This window comes from Eptesicus fuscus, chromosome 16, assembly GCF_027574615.1.
Source record: "Eptesicus fuscus isolate TK198812 chromosome 16, DD_ASM_mEF_20220401, whole genome shotgun sequence".
Taxonomy (NCBI): Eukaryota; Metazoa; Chordata; class Mammalia; order Chiroptera; family Vespertilionidae; genus Eptesicus; species Eptesicus fuscus.
In genome coordinates this window covers 67,033,103-67,053,907 of record NC_072488.1, presented here as the reverse complement: position 1 = coordinate 67,053,907, position 20,805 = coordinate 67,033,103, and the positions used below count along the sequence as shown (strand labels likewise).

Genomic DNA, 20,805 nt, shown 5'->3' with positions numbered 1-20,805 from the left:
CCTAAACCGGCAGTCGGGACATCTGTCTCACAATCCAGGACTGCTGGCTGCTAACTGCTCGCCTGCCTGCCTGCCTGCCTGATTGCCCCTAACCACTCTGCCTGCCGGCCTGCTCACCCCCCAACTGCCCCCCTGCCATCCTGATCACCCCTAACTGCTCTCCCCTCCTGGCTTGATCACCCCTAACCACCTCTGCCTTGGCCTTGCCACCATGGCTTTGTCCAGAAGGACATCTGGGAAGGTCTCCCAGTCTAATTAGCATATTACCCTTTTATTAGTATAGATAGAGGCCTGGTGCATGGGTGGGGGCTGGCTGGTCTGCCCTGAAGGGGGTCCCGGATCAGAGTGGGGGTCCCCTTGGGGGGCGGGGCCAGTCTGGGTGAGGGGCCTGGGGTGGTTTGTAGGCCAGCCATGCCCCCATCAGGGTGGGGGTCCCTGTGAGGGGCATGGCTGGCCTGGGTGAGGGGTTGAGGGCCATTTGGGGGCAGTTTGTAGGTCGGCCAAGCCCCGGGCTTTGTCCAGAAGGACGTCCGGATGGTCTCTGGAAGGCCTCCTGGTCTAATTAGCATATTACTCTTTTATTAGTATAGAATTAGTATAGATAGTTTCAGGTGCCCAAGGGCCACTAGACTTACCACAGGGATTACTTTGTGTGGACGAAAGGGGCCACATGCTGACCTGACAAGCTCAGGGGAGGCCTGCATGGCGGTCTTGCAAACTCAGATCTAAAGTCACCACAAGGATGGTGTGAAATTAAACTTTAACTAAAAATAGCGATGGTGGGTAGTCACCTCCTAGGCCGGTATCTTCCCTGACAAGGTCAACCTTTACCTTAACTGAGCCTATTGTTCTTTTGCATCTATGACAACATATCACTGAAATGTGAGGGTAACTTGTAACTTCCCTTTTTCCGGACCCCTTGGGGCACAACCAAGTGTGCCTGGGCACCAGGACAGAGACCACACTTCCTTCATTGATGTTGTCATCCTGTTAACTGCTGACTGTTAACTGTCCTGCACCCACCTAAGGAAAAGAAGCATGTGTCTATCATTTGACTTTTTATCCAATCCCAGAGGGTCCCCCGCCCCTACTCTGCTTTTTCCCGCCTCTCTAATCCATCACCAATGGATTTCATGTAACACACCTTCATCTCCTCCTTTGATTGCAATGTATAAAAATAGATGAAAAACCACCATTCTCTGGAGCATTATCCCAATCCTTTGAGATTCTGCTTCCCGGCAATTGTTGACAGTTGGGCTCAAAAAAACGCACAAAAATTCTTTACAGGTTTCAATGTTTTATGTTGACATTTGCAAGTTGTATAAATGTCAGACCACCATGCTGTACAAGGATAGGGGTGTTTTCGTCGTTTTAGTTTACCCATATGCATTCTCTTTGAGTTTTACTTTGGACAGTGAGCATGTGCTGTTGGTGTACATTAAGGATATGTTTGAGAGTGGGTCTCAGCCGGCCCTTGGCCACGCCTGCCGCCGTTTCCCCTGAGTGAGCTAACAAGCAGGTGCCGAGGTTTGTGGAGAAAAGGTTAACCATTGCGGGCTGTTTTCAGAACACCCATTAGCATCTCCTTGAGGTCGCCACACCCTCAGGAGGTCACACCCATCCCAAGAAGTGTGCTCTGCTCCTGGCAGCTCTGCCCTCCCGTGCCCAGCAGGTCCCACATTCACAGCGAACACACTCGGCTTCCGACCCACCCGTGGGCCCCAGTCACCTGAGGGCGAATCTGCGATCCCCAAACAGCTGTCACCAGCTATCTTTCAAATATCCTCTCTGACTCCCCACCCTCCATCGAAGCCACAGCATTTGGCATAAGACCAAGGAGTTTTCAGTTACTTAATGATAAACCTCATTTTGTGCTCCCTTTTGTTTTCTTATTTTCTTTCCTGAATCTTCCAGGTTCTGTCCCATTTTCTTATTCTCTCCCACAACAGCAGCACTAACGGGAATTATGGAGGACAGGTGTGTCCAATGAGAATGCAGGGCAGTGCCCTTGCCTGGGAGAGGGCGGGCCTTCCTGACGGCCACAGCTGTCGCATTTGCAATGTCTCTGAGAAAACAGGCTCCTGCTTTTAAGGTTCCGTTTCACACCCCATTGAAGGAAGCAGGACAAGTCTTCTTACTTTAAATGCACCCATTTAAGTTGTTTGCTCAGAATAACGCAGTGCCTTCAGTCAAACCCTGGCCAGACCATGCCCCTCTACGTTGGAGAAGCTGGGTGGAAATTAATAAAATAAATCTTAATTCTAACATCAGCAACAAGCAGCATATTATAAAGACTTCATTACAACACCCTTCCATTAAACCTCACAATTACCAAAAGGCCACATAACCATTTATGGTTTATAAGTAGTAGATAGTGATAAAATATATTTCCCACATAGTGTAGGCTAATCTTCCATAGAATAAAACATCCATAATCAGAGGTGATTTTTTAATATGACTCCCAGGCACATAACTCTGAGAAATCTTCAAATGTTGTCTCAACAACAGCACAACATGATCGGTTCCATCAGATTCCATCTGTGCCTCCTAAGTAGTCATCCATGTACAGGTGAGCAGGGAGGAGGAGGAAGACAACCAACCGCAGAGCCGGGCATCTTCCGTCCGCGGCCCAGCCCCAGGCACCGGGAAGGGCAGCCTGCAGGACGCGCCCCCGCGGTGCCCAGCTGACGCTGGTTATTAAACACAAACGTGCGCTTTGACGTCAGCCCTGGACGGTGGCTGACCCCCTTTCCTTTCTAGAGAAAGTGCTGAGAACCTGGCGGTGCAGCAGGAGGGGGCGCCCACAGCTTGTCGGCCCCACCTGCGCTGAGGCTGAGAGAAAGCAGAGGCTCTAGCCCTGAACCGTGACCCTGGGGCACTGCAAGAGGAAGCTCGGAGCAGGCGGACCGCCGGGGCTTTGGAGCGGGCCAACCCTACGAAACGGTGCGTTCCCTGCCTGCCCTGCGCAGGCCACGCTCTCCACAGGGGACTGGGCCAGGCTTGCCACATGGCTAGCCGGCTCCCCGCACTGGAGTCTGGGCCTCAGAGCCTCCCGCCCCTGCAGACCTGCCAGTCTTTCCTGCAGCAACGCCCACAGACATGAGCCCAGGACCCTGAATTCTGTTCTCCCGCTCAGGCCCCGCCTCTTCACGTGCCAGCACCTGGCCCTGTGCCCCTTCAGCAGCCTGACCTACCCTGAGAGATGGTGCTGACATGACACTGCTATTCCTCTCTCTGGCTCTCCTGGCTCCGCACTCAGGGTCCATTCTCAATGGACACAGGCTCCAGTGCATCACAATGCCGCTCAGAACTGGGTACGGGGGGCCACTCAGAACCTGGACACGGGGGGGCACTCAGAACCTGGATGGGGGGGCACTCAGAACTGGATATGGGGGCACTCAGAACATGGACATGGGGGGGCACTCAGAACTGGACATGGAGGGGCACTCAGAACTGGACATGGGGGCACTCAGAACCTGGACACGGGGGGGCACTCAGAACCTGGATGGAGGGGCACTCAGAACTGGACATGGGGGCACTCAGAACATGGACATGGGGGGCACTCAGAACTGGACATGGAGGGGCACTCAGAACCTGGACATGGGGGGCACTCAGAACTGGACATGGGGGGCACTCAGAACTGGACATGGGGGGCACTCAGAACCTGGACATGGGGGGCACTCAGAACCTGGACATGGAGGGGCACTCAGAACTGGACATGGAGGGGCACTCAGAACCTGGACACGGGGGGGCACTCAGAACCTGGATGGAGGGGCACTCAGAACTGGACATGGGGGCACTCAGAACCTGGACACGGGGGGGCACTCAGAACCTGGATGGAGGGGCACTCAGAACTGGACATGGGGGCACTCAGAACATGGACATGGGGGGCACTCAGAACTGGACATGGAGGGGCACTCAGAACCTGGACATGGGGGGCACTCAGAACTGGACATGGGGGGCACTCAGAACTGGACATGGGGGGCACTCAGAACCTGGACATGGGGGGCACTCAGAACCTGGACATGGAGGGGCACTCAGAACTGGACATGGAGGGGCACTCAGAACTGGGCACGGGAGGCCACTCAGGCCCTCCCTCACCCACTTTAGCACGCCTCCCCCCTTGCCAGCGCCCTTCAATACAGGCTTTGCCCCTCGGGGGAGCTGCTGCCCTGGGAGCCGCTGCAGCTGCTCTCCTTTCCTGGGGAATGGAGCCACACTATGGCGCTCCCTGCCTTGGTTCCCTGCTACTCATGGTCTCACCACCGCCCACTCCAGCAGACCCGACCACCTGAACCCTTCTCCCTGCTCCGAACCCCCGTCTTCTCTCCGAAATGCCCACAGAGGCAGCAAGGGTGGGCGCTGCCTGCGTGTCACAGCTTTCTTGGAAAGGTACAATCTTCAGACCCATTTTGCAGATGAAGAAACTGGGGCCTGGGAAAGAAGTACTTCCCCCAGGAGTCCCGCGCAGCCCCGTGGAGCTCGGCCCGGCCCGGCCGCCCGGGTTGGCGCGGGACCAGCAGGGCCCGTCCCAGAGGAGGGCACAGAGCCTTCCCATCCCCGGGGATTGCCGGAAGCCGTGCTACCTGGTAGACTCGGGAGCTTTAGTTGAGAGAAAGCGTTACCCGTTCGCCGTGGACAGGGATTTCAATAGCATCACACTAAGCGGAGTGTCTGGAAGTTTCAGGCGACGTTCCTGTGGGGTTTTGCCGACCCCGCTCCCCTGTGTGCAATGTGAGTGCCAGGTCCGGGCCATCCGGTGACGACAGTCCGACCGGACCGCGGACACATCTCCCCGGAGCCCCGCGCAGCCCGTGGCGGGTCCCACTGAGAACAACGGTGGGAATAAACAAGTCGTCTTCTCGGTCAAAGAAGGGAGTTTAGGCTACTGCCATTTTGAAACCGCAAACGTCAACCCTTCTCTTTTTCCTTTAAATTAACCAATCAGGCAAGAATGTGAGCCTAAACTCTGACCAATCAAGAGTGAGGGGTGGTGGGCAGGGATAAGCCCAAGCGCAAGCCCGCTCAGTGGCGTGCTCCCGGACCCCCTGGGTGTGCGCCCTCCTGCAGGAGTAGAGGTATTGCCTTGCTGCCCGCTCCTGCGTGTCCTTTGTGTTCTGCCAGGACCCCTGGTTTTGGGGCTTGCCTTCTTCCTAACAGGACGACCAAGGGGTCCGGGCTGCCTGTCACTACTTGAGCCAATTCAGCAGACAGTTGAATCATATGAGCGTTTAGCAAGCAGTCCTCGGGTTACGTCGGACTCGACTTACATCGTTTCGTGGTTATATCGCAATCTCCCATTTACAGTATTTATAAAAAAAAAAAAAGTTCCGTCATTTCGACATATGTACATATGTGCTTTATGTTTTTTATTATTATTTACCACAAGTAAAGGTCAGGAATTGTTATCTTTCTTTTAAATTTATTTTACTATTTCACTTCATTACTGCTGTGTCTGTGCTCCATGTGAGTGACGTAGGTGCTTATGTAGGTGGGTTCTGACTGACGGCAAAAATTGTGTTACGTGGCGCCGTAGGAACAGATCTCCGACGTAACCCGAGGACTGCCTGTATTCCCATCCTGCCGGCAGCATGGGAGAGCAGCAGGTCACGCACACAAATCTGCTCTGCCCCCGCCATAAGCCAGCTGCTTACATGGGGTAGAAGGACAAGGGAGGTGGGAAGCACAGGCGTGGGGAAGTAGGCAATGGGGCTGGGGTGGGACTTATGTCCCAAACAGTCTTTCCGTGATAATGGGCAGTTCTTGAATGAGAATGGACCACAATCCAAGGTTGACTCCCAGGTCCCAGGGGCGTACAACTCCCAGCCAGGTCAGAATGTCCTTTCTTTAATGGGAACAAGGCCACGACAGTTACAGAGCACAATTAACATTTTTATAACTATAGCTCACCCCCTAACACCACCGGTCTGAGCCAGCCATGGCACCTCACCCTTCCTTCCAAAGCGCACGAGGACGCACCGCCTGCGCGAGGCCGGCAGCACAGGGCTCCTCGGCCACAGCGAGAGCTCGGGGCGCCCGGCCGAGCGAGGCTCTGTGCTCCCGCTCACAGAGCTGGGGAGCACCTTCAAGAGGCGGCCATGGGCACCCTTCTGAGGACAAGGAGGAAGACAAGCCTGAGGCTGAAGCCCACACACAAGGGAGGGCTTCTAGAGAACCACAGAGAAAGTGCTAGAAACGGATGCCACCCACATTAACGGCAGTGTTCGATGACGAGCCAATGTATCCTCCTGGTGTTTTCAGCCAGGGCAGTAGAGTTGAGCTGTCAGTGACTCGCACAGGCTCCCACGCGGCAGCTGGGGAGCCAGCGGGATGGGCCCTGGGAGGGAGGGTCTGCTCCTTTTCCGCTGCTCCTCCCGCCCGCCCCTCCTCCTGCAGTTCCTCTGCCTTTGCTTTGCCCTCTTTTGATCTTCCCATAAAGAGGGGGAGAAAGCCATGGGAGCAAGAAGCCAGTCAGAGAGCAGAGGCCGCAGTCAGCATGGTTTGCAGCTTTTAGTCAAACAGATGCCTCTGATGAGTTCCTAGGCTTGGTCATTACACTGGAAACACACGAGCGTCTCCAGGGCTTCCGGGCATGGCGGCGCATGATGTTTCATTCAGGAGATGCTTCTGGCCTCCCACTGGGTACAAGACCCTCCTTGGGGCTCTTTAGGAGAAAAGACGAAACAAAAAAGACCGGGAAGACCTGCCGGGGCCCCGAGAAACTTACAGTCAGTGCATAGGTAGGTTGAGAATGTGACCTAAAGGGCTTACCTCACCACAGGTGTTCACCTCCCAAAACAGGTGCTTGTGACCCCATTTTTAAAAAATCCTCACCCAAGGATGTGTTTTCATTGATTTTAGAGAGAGGAATGGAGAGAGAGAGAGAGAGCGAAACAATGATATGAGAGAGAAACATTCGTCAGTTGCCTCCCGTAGGGATTGAACTCACAGCCTGGGCATGTGCCCTGACCGGGAATTGAACACGTAACTTTTTGGTATATGGGACAACTTCTAACCAACTGAGCCACCCAGCCAGGGCTGTGACCCCATTTTTAAATCAGTTTAGCTTATTATCTTCACTGAACCTCTAGCAGAAGGAGAGATTTCATTTCAAGGATCGTTCTGATCCTCTTTTCCACTTGATACAATTTCTTCCCCTATTTCTCCTTCCTGCTTCTCAGCAGGGAGAAAATGTCAGAAATCTGTACTGTTCAGTTAACGTGTGTGAACACACACACATGAACACACATACATATTTGTCAGTTGCTTAGCTCCCCCACAGAGTTCAGGGAAAATAGTCATAGCTGGCAAGAAAAGTTCAATACCGGAAGTTAAGGAAAATCTCCCACATTCCAGGTCGTTGATGAATGCTGCAGCACAGAGGCCACGGGCAGGCCCAGAGTTCAGGCTGGAGCATTGGAGACGCCATGACCTGGTTCATCAGCAGCATGGTCTTTGCAGAACTCCAGAATGTCTGTATTTACACTTAAGTGGTCAGAAAAATTCACATGTTTTCCTGGAATATTTCTACATAAAAGTTTACACATTCAGAATCGCCTTGCATTTAAGAATATATTTAATGTGCTTGGAATCCATGTGTCTCTGTGATCCATAAATAATCCATGTTTCCTAAACATGACAACTATGAGACAGGAGAACCTGAAGAAGTACATACAATATGTGTGTGTGTCTATGTGCAAGCATGTACATACCTGGACTCTAACCTCAGCTCTTCCTCCACATACTATGGTCCTTAAGAAAGAGTGCTGGCCTAGCCAGTGTGGCTCAGTGGTTGGGCATGGTTCCATGCACCAAGAGGTCGCCAGTTCTATCCCTGGTCAGGGCACCTGCCTGGGTTGTGGGCTTGATCCCCAGTGGGGGGCATGCAGGAGGCAGCCGATCGATGCTTCTCTATCATGGATGTTTCTATCTCCCTCCCTGCCTCTCTCAATAAAATAAAAAAGAAAGGGTAATAAACCTCTGTTTTACTAAGTCCAACAATTTTGTAATTAAAGAAGTCCTGACCTGGCCCCCAGGACCTGGGGCAAGAGCCTGTTCTACCTCATCCACACGGCTCTCGGCAGAAAGGACAGGGAGTGTGGAGGTGGGTTCTGGTAGCATTCCCAGCGCCCATGACTGCAGGAGGGGACAGGGTCAGGGAGCCAAGCCAGAGGTTGGGAAGGGAGCTGGGGGCTCAGACCAGGTTCCTATAGCATAAGGGCAGAGCTCGTAAGCTTCCGCATGAGGGGAGACCTGGGGTTAACGTGGGCTGCAAATTCACTGGCCCAGCAAACCGAGAACCCAAGAGATCTCCTTAGGATGAAATCGGAGGCCAAATCTAACAACATGAAATGTAACAGAGATAAAGCTAAAACCCTATTCTTCTGTCCCAAACCTGGTTTTTTAGGTACAAGGCAGGGCACACCAAAAGCAAAAGCATCGATGGCAAACACGACGGATCAGATGCTGGAGTCTCTTCCCTAAGACATCCTCCGTGAACTCTAAGTGTGAGGAGGCTGCGTACGGGCTGCCTGGCAGCAGCGCAGCTTCTAACACCAGCAGGTGTGCTCTGGGATCTGCCTCCAGAGCAGGGTTTTCCAAAGTGGTCCCATCACTGCGGCCAGAGCAGCCAGCCGGCCTCTCCACGGCCTCAGCCCACAGCCCGGCAGTGCTGCCTGCACACCTGGAAGTCACCAGGCCACGCCAGGCCCCGGCGCCTCCCCAGATCTGGAACCGGGACGGTGGGGTGTAAAGAAAGACCTTCGTAACCACAAAGCTCTCAGCGATCGAGAGGCCGGAGGCGAAGACGGTGAGCTAGCCCCTCTCTCCCGCCCCAATGTCTAAACCAAGGCCCCGGGCTGGCCTCGGCCTCGGCCTCGGCCGGGAGCCCTCCTGCATCCTCCGTGGCCCTGTGGTTCCTTCTCATTTATCAATGTGGGTTCCGTGGAGGGCAGTTTTCCAGGCTCCTTCCCTATGAGCACCACTTGAGTCCCTTCTTGCGCGCTGAGGCGTGATTAGTGGGCGCTCACGCCGCGGCCTGGTGCCGGGCGGCCGGCACCGGAGGGCATTTCATCCGGGAATTCAGCCCGGATTCCGGCTGCGGCCCTCCCCCGCCCCCCTGCCGCCCCCGCCCCCGCCCGCTCATCCACCCGGGTCCCTCTGCCTTCCTAGGAGCACAGGGGCCCGGCCCTCGCAGTGATGGTGGGCGGCAGGCTAACGGGATCGCTGTGGCTCCTGCCTTCCCGACCCTGCGAGCATCAGCCTCCGTCCGACCTGCTCTTCACTGGGGCCAGTGTGAGCGCTGCCCATCGCGGCCATTCAGGGCAGCGGGGACGAGGCGGCCGAGGGGGCGGTGGCCGGGGCTCCCATCCACACGGGCGTCTCCTAGCTGCCCCCTCGGGGTCCCTTCGGCCCGGTGTGTCACCCCACCAGCCCACCCTCGGCCGATGCACGGGCTGGGCGGGAGGAGGTTCACTCAGGACGGACGGAGGGCACCAAACCACTCCCTGGGGGGGCCGGCCTCCCATCCTCTGGCTAGGCGGGGGTGGGGCGGGGGTGGGGCGGGGGTGGGGTGGTGGGGCAAGTGACCACCTCCCTCCCACTGGAGGGGCTGCACAGGCCCAGCCTCCCCGCCCTGGCCCAGCACCTTCTGCTCCTTCTGTGCCCTCCAACCGCTGCCTGCTGGACAGAGCCCTCCCCCCTGACCTCGGCTGTGACCTCGGCGGGGGCGTGGGGGCCGCTCCAAGGGCAGTGTCACAGGCCCAGCCACAGCCCAGGAGTCCACAGGGGCCAGGCCTGTCTGTCCCGGGAGAGGGCCGGCTGGCCAGGTGGCGGCCATGCGGCCCCTCTGTGCAGGGACAGGTGGGCAGTGGCCCTTCGTTTTGTGTTCAGGTTGTGGGTTCCTTTTCTTGTTTTACCCTCATGAAAAGTCAATGTGCTAGGCAGGACATTTTCTCATTGTTCACATTTTGAAATAGACAGTTGGGACAAATGCAAGAGTAGAATTTGTTTTAAGATTTTAAAACTTGAATTCAGAGAGGAAGAGAGAGAGAGAGAGAGAGAGAGAGAGAGAGAGAAACATCAATGGTGACAGAGAATCACTGATGGGCTGCCTCCTGCACGCCCCCTACTGGGGATGGAGCCCACAATCCCAGCATGTGCCCTGATTCAGGAATCCAATCATGACCTCCTGGTTCATAGGTCAATGCTCAACCACCGAGCCACACCGGCTGGACTAAGACTAGAATTAAGATCTACAAACTTCAACACCTTTCTCATTTACTCTATTTCAGCGCCTGGCTGTACATTCTGTGAACTTTGAGTGCACTTTTCAGTTCTTCCAATGAATAAGAAAGTCACTGATTTTAATAAGGTAAGATGATATATTACTTGTCCATTTCCACCCCACCCCAGGCCTTCACCACCCTATTATCTATGTCCATAGGTAATGCATATATGCATGTAAGATCTTTGGTTAATTTCCCCCACCCCCGTTTCCTCTGAGATTTGTCAGTCTGTTCCATGTTTTCATGCCTCTGATTCTATTTTATTCATCAGTTTATTTTGTTCATTTATTTTGATTTTTAGATTCAATTGTTGATAGATATGTATTTATTGCCTTCTTCTTCTTCTTCTTCTTCTTCTTCTTCTTCTTCTTCTTCTTCTTTTTCTTCTTCTTCTTCCTCTTATTAAAGAATACCCTTCAGCATCTTACCTAATAATAGACAAATATGTAAATTGACCGTACCTTCGCTATGCCCACAGCCAATCAGAGTGAGTGAGTATGCAAATTAACCCACCAAAGATGGCAGTTAATTTGCATACAAAGGCAGGGCGGGCAGCACCATGGCCTGCTTCCGGGGGTACGGGTCCATCGGGAGCGGAGTAGGCCCTGCGGGCAGCACCAGACACTGCCCACAAGGTACCAGGCCATGGCCGGGTAGGCGGTGGGGTGGACAGCACCAGAAGGCACAGGAGGGGTCCGGGTTCAACGCCGCCCCGAGGAGGCGAGAACGGACCCCCTAGCCGCTCCCGGGGGTCCCTGGGAGCATTGCCACCCCGGGGAGGCGAGGCCGTACCGCCTAGCCGCTCCCATGGGGCTTTGGGAACATCGCCGCCCCAGGGAGGCGAGACCGGACCGCCTAGCCACTCCCGGGGGTCCCTGGGGACATCGCTGGCCTGGGGAGGCGAGGCCAGACCCCACCTAGCTGCTCCCGGGGGTCCCTGGGAACATTGCAGGCATGGGGTTGCTGAGACCCAGACCTGGCCTCTGGCAACAGATTTCATAGCTTCACAGAGACCAAGGGGATCTGCCTCATTTGCAGAGAGACAGAGGTTCTGCAGTGGCCCCAAGACGCCGGTGAATATTATAGTCAATAGTGTTGTAATGATGGTATGATGCCAGGTGGGTATTAGAGCCCAGGCAGGGATCAAGGGGCATGGAAGGACTCCCAGGCAGAGGGGCAAGGACCCTCACCCCTGAGGCGGGGGTTGAGGGGTGGAGCCACCTCAGTGAAGGGGTGCTGCACTGCAGGGTACTGGACTGACTGAGGTGATTCAGAGAAGCTCCCAGTGCTAATGGGCCTCGCTCAGGCGGCCTTCACACTTCAGAGGCAGTGACTCCTGCTCCTGCCTTGACCCAAAAGCAAGCCCGCGGTGCCCTGCCCTTTGGCAGAGCATGCCGAGGCAGTGAGTGCGAAGCCTTCCACCTGCTCCGGAGAAGCAGGGGCAGTAAAGAATTGGGGGAGAGGAAAGAATGTGGAGCAGCCGCAATGAAGAGGTGCTCGAGAAAGAGGCTTGGAAGCCTGACTGGAAGGATTGTTCTGTTTGCCGGGCGGCTGCCTCTTAGGAAGCGCAAAGAGCATGGCTCTGAGGACTTCCTGTGTGCTGAGTCAAGTTCCACAGCCAACTGGAACTGGCCTCAGTTTCCTGGTCTGTAAAATGGATGAAGCGTGTCCCAGTGCCTTCACTGAGCTTTGATGGCCAATTGAGATACTATATAAAGAAAATGAGGGAAGAATTGAGAAAGAAAAGGAAGGACGAGCAACACAAAAGAAAGACTGAAAGGAACCTGTAAACCCATTGTCACTTAAATAGAGAATATAGTCAATAGTGTTGTAATGATGTATGATGCCAGGTGGGTACTAGAAATATCAGGGAACATTTTGTAAAGTATATTATTGTCTAACCACTATTCTGTAACTAATATAAAACCTGAAACCAATATAAAATAATATTGAATGTAAAGAAATGAAAATTGGAGTGAAATTTTTATAAATTTCAAAGTTTAAGTAAAAGCTGTAAAGGAAGGAGGGGGAGAATAAAAATAGTGTTTTTCATTTTAAAGAATTGTCTTTATATGGTGCTTTTATACTTTTCTAAGTAATTATCTCATTTTAATTTCGGGGCAACTTAAAGACAAGAGAGTTGTTCCCTCCACTATTCAAAGAAAGGAAATCTTGGTGTCTGGTCCTAATGATTCAATCGTCAAGCCCTTATTTGTAAAGCAGGGTTAGTAAAATTTTCTGTGCAGGGTCATATCTATACTAATAAAAGCCTTGGGGGTGATCAGGCCAGCAGGAGAGGGTATTTGGGGCAATTAGGCCTGCAGAGGAGCAGTTAGGTGTCAGTCAGGCCAGCAAGGGTGCAGTTAGGGGGCAATCAGGCAGGCAGGTGAGTGGTTAGGATCCAGTGGTCCCGGATTGTGAGAGGGATGTCCAACTGTAGGTTTAGGCCCAATCCCTGTGGAATCGGGCCTAAACCTGCAGTTGGACATCCCCCGAGGGGTCCCATATTGGAGAGGGTACAGGCTGGGCTGAGGGACACCCTCCCCAGTGCACGAATTTCGTGCACCGGGCCTCTAGTTTTATATAATCCTGGTTTGGTGGTGATGAACTCCTTTAGCTTTTTCTTATCTGTGAGGTTCTTTATATGACCCTCAATTCTAAGTGATAGCTTTGCTGGGTAGAGTAATCTTGGTTGTAGGTCCTTACTACTCATCACTTTGAATATTTCTTGCCACTCCCTTCTGGCCTGCAAAGTTTCTGTTGAGAAATCAGCTGACAGTTGCATGGGTGCTCCCTTGTATGTAACTAACTGCTTTTCTCTTGCTGCTTTTAAGATTCTCTCTTTGTCTTTAACCCTTGGTATTTTAATTATGATGTGTCTTGGTGTGGGACCCTTTGGATTCCTCTTGTTTGGAACTCTGTGCTTTTTGGACTTGCAAGTCTATTTCTTCCACCAGGAAGAGGGAGTTTCCTGTCATTATTTCTTCAAATAGGTTTTCAATATCTTGCTCTCTCTCTTCTTCTGGCACCCCATGATGAGAATGTTGGTACAATTGAAGTTTTCCCAGAGGTTCCTTTCACTATCTTCATATTTTTGGATTCTTCTTGGTCTTCTGATTGTTTTTTGCTTCCTCATATTCCAAATCATGGGTTTGATTCTCAGAATCCTCTACTCTAATGTTGAGTCCCTGTAAATTATACTTAATTTTAGTTAGTGTATGTTTAATTTCTGACTGGTTCTTTTTCATGTTGGAAATTCTCACTAAGATTCTTAAAAGTCTCACTAAGTCCCTTGAAGCTCTCATGAATATCCTTGAGTAAACTTTTAACCATTGTTTTGCCCTCTATATCTAGTAGTTTGTGTGCTTTCATTTAATTTACTTCTTTTTTCTGGAGATTTCTTCTGTTCTTTCATTTGTGACATATTTCTTTGTCTCCGCATTTTGGCAGCTTCCCTGTGTTTGTTTCTATGTATTAGGTAGAGATACTATGTTTCTTGGAATTTGTAGAGTGGCCTTGTGTAGTGGGTGTCCTTTGGGGCCCAGTGGCTCAGCCTCCCCAGTCACCTGAGCTGGGCACTTTAGGTGCACTCCTGTGTGAGCTGCATGGACAGTCTTGTTGCAGTTGAGCCTTGATTGCTGTTGGCATCACTGGGAGGCATTGACTTCTAGGCCATTGGCTGTGAAGAGCAGCTGCAACTACAGTGGGAGAGCTGCTGTGCAGGAGACACGTCAATGGAGCAGGACTTGCTTCAGTGGGGCTTTGGTGCTCACTGAGTCTTCCCCTTGAGTGTGTTGCTTATGGATGTGCTATGGTCTGAAGCTATCTACCAGATGCACTGGCTCTAGGGCCTCTTGGGAAGTGCAAAGTCAGCCACTGCCTGGGGCCACCTAGCAAGAGCTATAGAGAAATCTGCAGATGGCTGCTATTTGTATTGGACTTGGAAGTGTCCAGGCGAGGTCAAGCTGTGAAGCAAGGCAGGCTGGTAGCCAGTGCCAGGTCTTGGGCCTCTTATTGATAGGTTTTGGGCATGCTGACTCCAGATGCAGCTTGTTTGAGAGATTTTAGGAAAGTCTGAAGCCTGAGCCAAGATAGGCCATTCTTATGGGAAAGCAGTGGCAAATAGCTTGGGTGGAACTGCAAAGTGGATGGGAGGGGGTCTCAGGGAATCACCAGGGCAGAGTGAACAGTGTGAGCCATACTAATGGAAATGCAGATATGGCTGCCAGTGAGCTCTGTGACTGGGGAGGTCCCAGCATAGGAACAGTGACCTCTGTCTGGAAGAAAGCACCCCTGAGTTCCTGCCCCAATTCCAGACACTCCAGTACCTCTGTGTATGTCCCTGCTGCCACCCAGCGCTGGAGCTCAGAAGGAGTGGGACCATGTAAGTTCGTGTGCTGGTCTTTAACAGTAACTGCCTGAGACTCTAGCAGCTTCCGTGTCACTCAGCCACAATCCCTGCTAGTTTTTACAGCCCAAAGTTATGGGGAATTCTCTTTCCAGCTCTGGAACCCTGGGCTGGGCATCTGAGGAATAGAAAGAAAAAGACTAGGGTCCCCTCCTGGTGCTGCGGGCTCACCGGGGGCCTCGCCATCTTGCAAGGAAAGGAGGATTTTATTGGAAACCTGACTTTCCTCGACAACTGCAAACACTGAACAGCTGTGAGCACCAGAACACCGGTCCCCTATCGGCGCAAACATTTGGATTCAAAGGAACTCTTCACTGCACCACAGAAAGGTAGATTTTGCCTGAAATAAGGTGTGGTTTCTCGTCCCCGCGGTGGAAGACGGAAGTGTGCGAGCCACAGGACTGGCAGGAACAGGGAGGTCTGTGCCTAGAAAAATCTGCGGCAGTTGGAGCTGCCGTGACCCGTGAATGTGGAAGGGGGTCCTCTGAGCTGCTAACAGAAGTGATCTCTTTAAAGCAACTCATTTAATCTGACAAGGAGGGTCAGACTAAGACTTTTCAAAGGAATGCAGGCTCCTTAGTCTTGCACGCAGACCCACTGTTCGCACACTTGGGCTCTTTCCGACTCTGATTACTAAGCCCAATACATAGGAAAACCCAGTTGAGGAATACCCTGAAAGACTGCAGGGGGAAGTTGTTTTTTCCGGAACCTGGGGAGCAGAGCTGTGTGTGAACATCGGAGAGGCAGCTCTGAGGCTCACACCTCCACAAACCGGTAGTGAGTGCCATAGAGGGGGAAAAAAAAAAAAAAAGCTAGAGAGCCCCGGAAGTCAATTCAGAAACACTGCCACCCAGGGGCCGAAACGCTAATTGCCTCTGGTGTAATAAAAAATAAATATGAGAAATTAAGACATGGCCGGCTTAAAAATCAGGACTGGCTTACAACACTGAGGATCAATGGAACGAAGGGAGCTGAAATACCGCCCAGACTGGGAAACAGGCATACCAAACAGAATAATAGAGGAAGTGAATGACAGCCGCTACTGCACATTTTAGTCTTCCTATTTTTTATTTTAAATTCTTTTTTTAATTTTTTTATTCTAATTTTTTATTTTTTATTTTCATTTTTTGCATCTTTTACTTAAGAAACTATTTTTTTTCTTTTTCCTCACACGATTTTCACCTTTTTAATTATTACATTTTTATTTTCAATCAGCATTATTATTACTATTATTTTACTTTTTTTTTTAAATGTCATTTGATTTTCTCTTTCTTTTATTTTGGGATTAGTGTCCTACATTCTATTTGCATCTTTCCCTTACAATCATTTTACCCTATCTCAACACTAACATTATGCCATCACTCTCCTCCTAACCTTTCCCCTTTTGGTCTCCTGTTTATCATAACCCTTTCTGGCTTTAGATTTTCCCTACTGTTTCAGTTTACCCTCTGCTAAAATTTCACCCTACTTATATATGTAATTCCCAACCCCCTGCTCCAAGTCCATATATACCTCTCTCTATGCTACCTTAAAAAATTGTTTTTCTTTCTGGCCTTTTGTTGTTGTTTGCTTGAATGTTGATTAGATTGAATTTTTATGCTTTCTTATGAAATTGTTTTGATTATTCTTTTTGGTTGGTTGGTTGGTTCTTTTGTTTGCTCTGTTTTTGTTTGTTTTTTACTTTTGTTTTCCCTTGCCTCACTTGATATTAGTTGGTGTTGCAGTTTGTATTAATCTCCAGGCTCGTGTTGCTGAAATTTGCTGGGATTGGTGGTTGTTATATTGGAGTTTACTACCCATATATATAGTTTGTTCCCCTTGTCTCTCTTAGTATCATTCTTGTCTTTCTTACTTTTTTCTTTTCTTTTTTTTCTTCGCTTTTCCCAAGTTCAGATTCACACTCTTTTTTTTGTTGTTGTTCTTCCTTTTTACTCTTCCTCTTCTATTCCATAATTTGTCTTTCTCTGGTGGTCACCTTTATTGGAGGTTATTAATATCGTGAATGCAATTCTGTTCAGTGCCTTGTGTGTTGTGCCTGGTTGTGTTGTATTTGTACCTTTAAATCAATGCCGGAGAGAGAGAACTACATAACCAGACATCCAGAGAAGAGAGACCATGGGGAGACAAAGAAATAGTCCCCATAGGAAAGAAAAGCAGGCATCACCAGAAAAGGAAGTAAACGAATTAGAGGCAAACAACCTATCAGAGAAAGAATTCAGAGAAATGGTCATAAGGTGGCTGAAAAGAATGGAAGACAAATTCGACAATATGAGTAAGAACCAAGAGGAAATGAAGAAGAACCAAGAGTAAATGAAAAATGACATCGCTGCTGTAAAGAACTCAATAGAAAGCATCAAGAGTAGACTAGAAGAAGCAGAGGACCACATCAGTGAGCTAGAAGACAAGATGGAAAAAAAATACCCAAGTACAACAGCTTCTAGAAAAAAAAAATTAGAAAGCATGAGGAGAGCCTAAGGGAACTTCGGGACAACACGAAACAAAACAACATCTGCATAATAGGGGTTCCAGAAGGAAAGGAAACTGAGCAAGGAATAGAAAACCTGTTTGAAGAAATAATGATAGAAAACTTTCCTGATATAGGGAAGAAAAACCCCACACAAATCCAAGAAGCCCACAGAGTCTCAAGCAAAATGAACCCCAAAAGACTGACACCAAGGCACATTATAATTAAAGTGGCAAACACCAACAACAAAGTAAGAATCTTAAAAGCGGCCAGAGAGAGACAGAAAGTTACATACAAAGGAACCCCCATCTGACTAGCAAATGATTTCTCAACAGAAACACATCAGGCCAGAAGGGAATGGAATGAAACATACAAAGTCATGCAAAGGAAGGGTCTGAATCCAAGAATACTGTACCCAACAAGGCTATCAATCAAAATTGAGGGTGAAATCAGGAACTTCACAGACAAAAAAGGACTAAGGGAGTGTATCACCACCAATCCAGCAATGTAAGAAATGCTAAAGTGTCTGCTGTAAAAAAAGGAAATAGGAAGCAAAGAAGGAACACAAGGGTATAGAATAAAAAAGGCGACAAACAAGTACCTATCAATAATAACTTTAAATGTACATGGATTGAATGCCCCAATCAAAAGACACAGGGTAACAGATTGGATAAGAAAACAAAACCCATATATCTGCTGTCTACAGGAAACCCACCTCAAAAAAAAGGACGCATACAGACTGAGAGTAAAGGGATGGAAAAAGGTTTTCCAGGCGAATGGAAATGAAAATAAAGCTGGGGTAGCAATACTTATATCTGACAAATTAGATCTCAGAGTGAAGGACATAACAAGAGATAAGGAAGGCCACTTCATAATACTAAAGGGAGCAATCCAACAAGAAGAAATAACTCTGGTAAACATATATGCACCCAATACAGGAGCACCAAGATACATTAAAAAACTCCTAGAAGATATCAAAGGAGATATTGACAGCAATACAATCATAGTAGGAGACTTTAATACCCCACTATCACCATTGGACAAAACCTCTAAACAAAAAATCAGCAAAGAAAGGTCCATCCTAAATGACTCACTAGACCAGGTGGAATTAATCAACATCTTCAGAACATTTCACCCCAAAGCCACAGAATATACATTCTTCTCAAGTGCACATGGGTCATTTTCAAAGATAGACCATATTCTGGGTCACAGGCAAAGTCTCTCCAAATTCCAGAAGATAGAAATCATATCAAGTATTTTCTCAGATCACAGTGGCATAAAACTGGAAATCAACTACAATAAAAACAACCCAAAGAAGTCAAACACATGGAGACTAAACACAATGCTATTAAACAAGGACTGGGTTACCAAAGACATCAAGGAAGAAATAAAAAACATCATGGCAACAAATGACAATGAAAACACAACAATCCAAAATCTATGGGACACAGCGAAAGCAGTCCTGAGAGGGAAGTTCATAGCTCTACAAGCCTACTGCATAAAACAAGAAACAATGGTAATAAATTACCTAACCCTACAACTCAAAGAGTTAGAGAGAGAGCAACAAGAAAAGCCCAGTGTAAGCAGAAGGAAGGAAATAACAAAGATCAGAGCAGAGATAAACAACATAGAGACAAACCCCCCCACAACAATACAAAAGATCAACAAAACCAAGAGCTGGTTCTTTGAAAGGATAAACAAGATTGATGGACCTCTAGCCAGGCTCACCAAGAAGCAAAGAGAGAGGATCCAAATAAACAAAATCAGAAATAAAAGATGTGAAATAACAACAGACCCCACCGAAATACAAAGGATTGTATCAAAATACTACGAACAACTCTATTCCAACAAACTGGACAACCTGGAGGAAATGGACATATTCCTAGAAAAATACAACCTTCCAAAACTCAATCAGGAAGAATCTAAACAGCTCAACAGGCCAGTAACTATGGAAGAAATTGAAGCAGTCATCAAAAAACTTCCAGCAAACAAAAGCCCGGGGCCAGACGGCTTCACAGGAGAGTTTTACCAAACATTCAAGGAAGAACTAAAACCTATCCTCCTCAGACTATTCCAACAAATTCAAGAGGAAGCAACACTTCCAGGATCCTTCTATGAAGCCAGCATCACCCTAATACCAAAACCAGATAAAGACAACACAATGAAAGAGAATTACAGACCAATATCCCTCATGAACATAGATGCCAAAATCCTCAACAAAATTCTAGCAAATCGGCTCCAGCAATACATCAGAAAGATCATACACCATGACCAAGTAGGATTTATTCCAGGAATGCAAGGATGGTACAATATCCGCAAATCAATAAACGTGATACATCACATAAACAAGTTGAAAGATAAAAATCACATAGTCATATCAATAGATGCAGAAAGAGCATTTGACAAAATCCAACACCTTTTCTTGATAAAAACTCTCAAGAAGGTGGGAATAGAAGGATCATTCCTCAAAATAATAAAAGCCATATATGACAAACCTACAGCCAACATCATACTCAATGGGCAAAACTAAAACCATTTCCCCTAAGAACAGGAACAAGACAGGGATGCCCACTCTCACCACTCCTGTTTGCATAGTACTGGAAGTATTAGCTATCAAAATTAGGCAAGAAGAAGAAATAAGAGGCATCCAAATTGAAAAAGAAGAAGTGAAGCTGCCCTTATTTGCAGATGACATGATATTGTACATAGAAAACCCGAAAGACTCCATCAAAAAACTAATAGACTTAATAAATGAATTCGGCAATGTAGCGGGATACAAAATTAACGCCAAGAAATCTATGGCATTTCTATACACCAATAGTGAACTTACAGAAAGAGAGACTAAAAAAGCAATCCCATTTACCATCGCACCAAAAAAATTAAGATACCTAGGAACAAACTTAACTAAGGAGGTAAAAGACCTATACGCGGAAAACTACAGGACTCTGAAAAAAGAGATAGAGGAAGATGTGAACAGATGGAAGAACATACCATGTTCATGGATTGGTAGAATCAACATCATTAAAATGTCCATACTACCCAAAGCAATCTACAGATTCAATGCACTCCCCATCAAAATACCAACGGCATACTTCACAGACCTAGAAAGAACTCTCCAAAAATTCATCTGGAATAAAAAAAAGACCCCGAATAGCCACAGCAATCCTGAGAAAGAAGAATAAAGTAGGAGGGATCTCAATACCAGATTTCAAGCTGTATTACAAAGCCACTGTTCTCAAAACAGCCTGGTACTGGCACAAGAACAGACATGTAGATCAATGGAACAGAATAGAGAATCCAGATATCGACCCAAACCACTATGCTCAATTAATATTTGACAAAGGAGGCAAGAACATACAATGGAGTCAAGACAGTCTCTTCAATAAATGGTGCTGGGAAAATTGGACAGATACATGCAAAAAAATGAAACAACTTACACCATACACAAAAATAAACTCAAAATGGATACAGGACTTAAACATAAGACGGGAAACCATAAAAATACTAGAGGAATCCAGAGGCAACAAAATCTCAGACATATGCCAAAAGAACTTCTTCACTGACACTACCCCTAGGGCAATGGAAGCTAAAGAGAAAATTAACAAATGGGACTACATCAAAATAAAAAGCTTTTTTACAGCAAAAGA

The 20,805-nt window shown here is 48.7% G+C and overlaps 1 long non-coding RNA gene across 1 annotated transcript; it reads right to left on the bottom strand.

Annotated features, from left to right (window-relative positions):
* Window positions 1-6,508: 6,508 nt before the first annotated feature.
* Window positions 6,509-9,676, bottom strand: LOC129151881 (uncharacterized). Its single transcript, XR_008558589.1, has 3 exons — window positions 9,647-9,676; window positions 7,326-7,474; window positions 6,509-6,664 (listed from the first exon to the last, which is right to left on the bottom strand). It is a non-coding gene; the product is annotated as an uncharacterized LOC129151881 (long non-coding RNA).
* Between the last annotated feature and the right edge of the window lie 11,129 nt (window positions 9,677-20,805).